The following is a 5,750-nucleotide window of genomic DNA, read 5'->3' as shown; positions in this document are numbered from 1 at the left end:
ATGGTGTTCGTTATAGACAATCCATGACTAGCACAGAAGTCCAACAACATTTAAGTTCCCTGTTATAGACTAACAGTACTAACATTCCCGTTAATTCTCATCGAAAGTTTCCAACTTTGAAAATTCCCATAATTTTGCAACCCTAGTTATGTGAGTATAAAGGCGCGAGATGATCCATTGCTTCAGTGAATATAAGAACAGCTGACGGACATATAGTTATTTGGCGATAACGTTACTGATATTGTGATTTAGTATTCTATTATATTAAGTATTGTATATTGTTCCAACTAGTGCAGTGAGCCGTCTGAATTTAGGACAGACATCTCTAAACACCCTGGAGTCTGTGTGTGTGTGTGTGTGTGTGTGTGTGTGCGCGTTTGTGTGTATGAATGTGTGTGTTATAATCAGAACATACTTTAGATTTATAAACAGCTCTGTTACATGTGTTATTACATGTTCACTGTCAGCAGTAGATGAGGTAATGCTGAGCCTCTCTGGGCGTTTCCTCTTGTTTTCTGTTTAAAGTTTACTTGCACTTTCCAGAGTTTGTGACGCAGCTTTTTCTCTCCGTGTGGAGCTCCAGCTGAAGGTAATTTAACTTGTCTGTCTGTAACGTTTGACTGTTGAACTCTGTGGTGTCTTTAGTAGCGATGCTGTGATGTTGTATGAAGAGGAATCCGCTGACACTGTTCTTGATTATAAAAGTTTATATACATCAAAGAATTCAGCATCAATTTACAAGCCTCTGCAGGATCTCGGAGAGTGACAGCACCCTATTCTCAAAATGGTCACTCTGTCTTTCTTTGTTTGAAAACCATATATATCTATAATTTTGTATCATAGATGGGGTGGGAACAATAGTTTGACCAATAGTATTAGCGCATGTCCAACAAAGACCTTTCTGTTTTGAAGATGGATAATGCTTTCCAGATGTTTCCTGTGGTCATTTCCTGTGAACGTGTGGTAAAGTTCATTTGGATCTTTTATGCCGAATCTTAAGTACAAGATATATAGATAGTTCAGATAAAACTTAAGTACAAGTTATAAATGTTCAGATACTTCAACTCCAGCTGTGATATTTAACTCTATGTCTGTAATATTTGACTGGTCAACTCCAGCTGTGGTTAGTTTAGTTTAGTTAAAGAGCAGAAAGCTGTAGAGAAACCAACACAACTGGACTTGTGGTTAATTCAAACTGGCGTCTTCACAATGATCCACCGCCATGTTGTTGGGGTATCTTGCCGTGTTACTGTCTTATAGATCCTTTATTTCTGTCTTATAGATCCTTTATTTCTGTCTTATAGATGCTTTGTTTCTGTCTTATAGATCCTTTATTTCTGTCTTATAGATCCTTTGTTTCTGTCTTATAGATCCTTTGTTTCTGTCTTATAGATCCTTTATTTCTGTCTTATAGATCCTTTATTTCTGTCTTATAGATGCTTTGTTTCTGTCTTATAGATCCTTTATTTCTGTCTTATAGATCCTTTATTTCTTATGATAAACACATCAGACATGGGGGCTGGAGGGTGGTTAAAATATACTTTCATTTAAACTCTTTAAACATCATCTGGCACCGTTTAAATTACATTTTGTTTCAGAGAAAGTTCAACATAATTAAAGTGTTTGAACTAATTTCTAAAGGCAAAGGTAAGACAAAGTTTTGTGTCTGTGTGTGTGTGTGTGTGTGTGTGTGTGTGTCTGTGTGCGTGTGTCTCTGTTTGTGTGTGTCTCTGTGTGTCTGTCTGTCTGTCTGTCTGTGTGTGTGTGTGTGTGTGTGTGTGTGTGTGTGTGTGTGTGTGTGTGTGTGTGTGTGCGTGTTAGTCTGTGTGTGTCTGTCTGTGTATTGTGGTGGAAGTTTTCCTATGAAGCAGCAGCGTTTAGAAATATCAATGATCAAAATAAAAACGAATAACGACCGTTTGAGAATTAAACCAAAGTTTGGTCTTTGAGTATTTATTTACATTTGCAAATGGAGAAAACACAGTTTCAAAGGTACACGCAGCACAACTGAAAATGTCTTTCTAACCTAAAGTCTAAACATCCAAACATCATATAGTGAAGAAACTCCGTTAAGCCACCCCTCTAAATGTATCTTTTAGTATGGCCATAGTTGAAAAGAGACATCATGAAAAGTCAAACCATTGTCTCACCTTGCCCTCTGCTCTCTGTTCCTAACATTAGCCTAAACAACAGTTTATCTCAGGAGGCAGTAGGAGACATGGTTTTGTGGCCTTGTCGACTTTGTCTGCTAAAAAGTTAAACAAATGAGAAGCTAGTGTCTCTCCAAAATAAAGCTTCTAGGCTAAGAGTTCATGGCTGGTCTTTAAGAGTCTAAGAGGAAGGAACAGTATTTTGTGGAGGTTTAAAACAATCTTTAAGCAAATGGTTAAAATCATGAATCAATAATTGTTAAAATAAAATTTGCCACCACAGTATGTGTGTGTGTCTATGTGTGTGTGTTTGTGTCTGTGTGTGTATGTGTCTGTGTGTGTCTGTGTCTGTGTGTGTCTGTCTGTGTGTGTGTGTGTGTTTGTGTGTGTGCGTGTGTCTGTGTGTGTGTGTGTGTGCGTGTGTCATTACATGTTCACTGTCAGAAGTAGATTAGGCTAAGTAATGCTGAGCCTCTCTGGGCGTTTCCTCTTGTTTTCTGTTTGTGACACAGCTTATTCTCTCTGTGTGGAGCTCCAGCTGAAGGTAATTTAACTCGTCTGTAACGTTTAAAATATGCTTAATTTAAACTCTTTAAAGATCATCTGGCACCGTTTAAATTCTGTTTAGTTTCAGAGAAAGTTAAACATAATGAAAGTGTTTCAACTAATTCATTCAGGTTCAGTTAAAGGATCAGTCCAACATTTAGAAACCTTGTTGTTGCATTGATTGTGCAGAGGAAGAGATGCAGAGAGACACAACAACGCAACTGGAAGCAGTGGGAGAGTAGTAGAAAGTATATGCTCAAAGTGGAGTCTGATGACTTATCACGGCTCATGTTTAGTTGTTCACCACAGCTCCTTTCACTGTGTGTGTGTATGTGTGTCTGTGTGTGTGTCTGTGTGTGTGTGTCTTTGTGTGTGTGTGTGTGTCTGTGTGTGAGTGTCTGTGTGTCTTTGTGTGTGTCTGTGTGTGTGTGTCTCATGTGTGTGTGTGTGTGTGTGTGTGTGTGTGTGTTTGTGTGAGTCTGTGTGTGTGTGTGTGTGTCTGTGTGTTTGTGTGAGTCTGTGTGTGTGTTTAACCATCATTATGTTGCAGAAAATGATGTTTTTCTTCTGTGGCCTGTTCCTCCCTTGGCGTGTGGAAAGTCCCTGGTGTTGATTCCCGGGACAAAGGAAGAATGTTTCAACTTAACTTCTTATTTCCTTAGAAAGTGTTGACGACTCTCATGGAGAAAATAATTCTCCATAGCCTGACAAGCCAGACCCACATCCAGATGTTGGGTCTGGGTCTGACCCACATCCAGATGTTGGGTCAAGGTCTGACCCATTGGTCAGGGCTCAATCCGAGGGGCGGGATAAAAGGTTGTCTTTCAAATTCTCTCTGCACCAATAGGATAGCTCTACAACCAACCAGAGCAATGATAGTTGTTAGATTAAACTTTAAACTCTGAACACATCTTCCTTTTTTAAGAATGACTTCAGTGCCGTTCTTTGTTCTTTTCTCAAAGAAAAGTTTAACTCCAAGTCTTCCAGAAGACCGCTGTTCTCCAGTAGCAGCAGCAGCCATAAGCCCCGCCCATCGACTCTATACACGATGTCATTGGCCTGACTAGAGTTTGGTTATTCAAGCTCGCAAGCCAACAGAGAGTGCCTAGACCCCCTGACTGCAAATTAAATTTGCTGCCGTTTCGGTGCATCTATATTTCTAGGCTAAAATCTCCATGTTGTAGCATGAACTACTCCAGAGGACGTTTAAAATACCATGCCAGGTGTTTCTACGTCTGTCTGTCCCAATTGGAGGCTGCAGTCAGAAACCTTTACAGCTGTGTAGTTGAGATCTAAATGGAGGCTGAGTTTGAAGATGGGTGGGGTCCAAGCCTTTCTCCTGCTGTCAGAAAACACACCGTCGTCTCCACCAGTGTAAAGTCAGACCCAACAGGACTCTACTGTTTCCTCTGGAACCTTTCAGAATAAAATGTAGTGACCTAAAGTGATGTGTGGAGGAGGATACACATGACAGAAAGGTGAGATTGATTGTCATGATGGAGTCTTGTCTCCATTAGAGGACAGAAAGATGACATTAGTCCTGGAGTCTTTACAATGTTCCTGTTCTCCCAGAAAGAGAATGAGTGAAAGAGCACGATGAGCAGAGAGCAGAAATCATTCAGTGAAGAGCTTTAGACTTTATTTTCTGCTTGATAGCTTCTAGTTTCTACAGCAGCTTCTGGTTCTGGAGATTAAAAAGTGGTCTTCCTTTCTTTCTAACAGGACGCATAAGAGAACAGACCCTGCTGAACCTGGACCTGAACCTGAACCTGAACCCAGTTGTGTCCATGGAGACACTGCTACTTAAAAAAAAGACCTGTAAGGCGACTTGAAATGGAGGAGAGGCTACTTGAAATGGAGGAGAGAGGATTGATGGAGAGACATGAATGGCAGAAGGAGAGAATAGCAATGGAAAGGGAAATTGAAATGTTAAGAAGAAGATTGAGGTGAGTTGTGAACATCCAGTAAACTGGACCGAGTCTCACTTGATGGAACTACGTCCCGTCTGGGTTGTTTCGGGTCATGTCAGTCTCATGCATAGTCCTTCAAATAAAGTTTGAAAGACTGAAATGAGAATATCTTTTTGCTAAATAATTTCCTGTCTCACTCAAAATATCTTTCTGTTTAGACAACATTTTGAAATATTATGTTTAGATTTTTTTTTTCATTCTGATTTCAAAAGATATTATTATTGAGTTTTGGACAGAAAGTAAAGCATTATTGGCATTTAAATGGTAATAATTAGGCCTACAGATAGAGGCCTCATATTTTAAGCAGGAAGACTTTAACTGAACATGTGATCCTAAATAAATGTTTTTTTTCTATTAGGACCCATCCAAAACCAGAGTCTCCTGAACCTGAACCTGAACCTGGACTTGGACCTGGACCTGGACCTGAACCTGAACCTGAACCTGAATCTGAATCTGAATCTGAACCTGGTCCTGGACCTGGACCTGAACCTGAACCTGGACCTGGACCTGAACCTGAACCTGAACCTGAACCTGAATCTGAATCTGAATCTGAATCTGGACCTGGACCTGGACTTGGACCTGAACCTGAACCTGAACCTGAACCTGAACCTGAACCTGAACCTGAATCTGGACCTGGACCTGGACCTGAACCTGAACCCAGCTGTGTGTCAAATGATGATCGCGATATTAACTTTAAAGGAGAGCAGCCCTCTTCTGAAAAGAGGTAAGCTGTTAATATTATAATATTACTGATTCATGTTTTAACTTTTATGTATCCAGAGAAGTTTTTTGAGTTTATTTTCAGCATCTTTCTTCTTCACATCCATTTATATTCTCACATCTGAAAGTTGTCCAGTTAAACCAGTCTTCAACTGTTGACTTTAGGTAAATATTGGATCTGGTTTGGTCCAATATATTCTCTGGTGTTTTAGCTTTTTAACACAGTTTGTTGTATAGTTTATTGAACTTTTTTGTGTTAATCTTGTCTTAGTTGCTGCTTGTATCTCCAGCAGTATTTGTGTCTGAATACTAAAAGTGAATTTCCATCCCTGTTGGTCTTACTCTCTGTGTAACAGGATCCATC

The 5,750-nt window shown here is 39.8% G+C and overlaps 1 long non-coding RNA gene across 4 annotated transcripts; it reads left to right on the top strand.

Annotated features, from left to right (window-relative positions):
* Positions 1-372: 372 nt before the first annotated feature.
* LOC120565781 lies at positions 373-5,164 on the top strand. 4 transcript variants are annotated; one of them, XR_005640287.1, is made up of 4 exons: positions 373-589; positions 913-963; positions 4,419-4,642; positions 5,025-5,164. It is a non-coding gene; the product is annotated as an uncharacterized LOC120565781 (long non-coding RNA). The 4 variants fall into 4 exon arrangements; XR_005640284.1 differs by lacking the exon at positions 913-963 and having other exon boundaries at positions 377-589; XR_005640285.1 differs by lacking the exons at positions 373-589; positions 913-963 and adding an exon at positions 2,534-2,694.
* The last annotated feature ends 586 nt before the right edge of the window (positions 5,165-5,750 follow it).

This window comes from Perca fluviatilis, chromosome 9 (genome assembly GCF_010015445.1).
Source record: "Perca fluviatilis chromosome 9, GENO_Pfluv_1.0, whole genome shotgun sequence".
Taxonomy (NCBI): domain Eukaryota; kingdom Metazoa; phylum Chordata; class Actinopteri; order Perciformes; family Percidae; genus Perca; species Perca fluviatilis.
The sequence above is the reverse complement of the archived record's forward strand: the minus strand, read 5'-3'. Positions and strand labels throughout refer to the sequence as shown.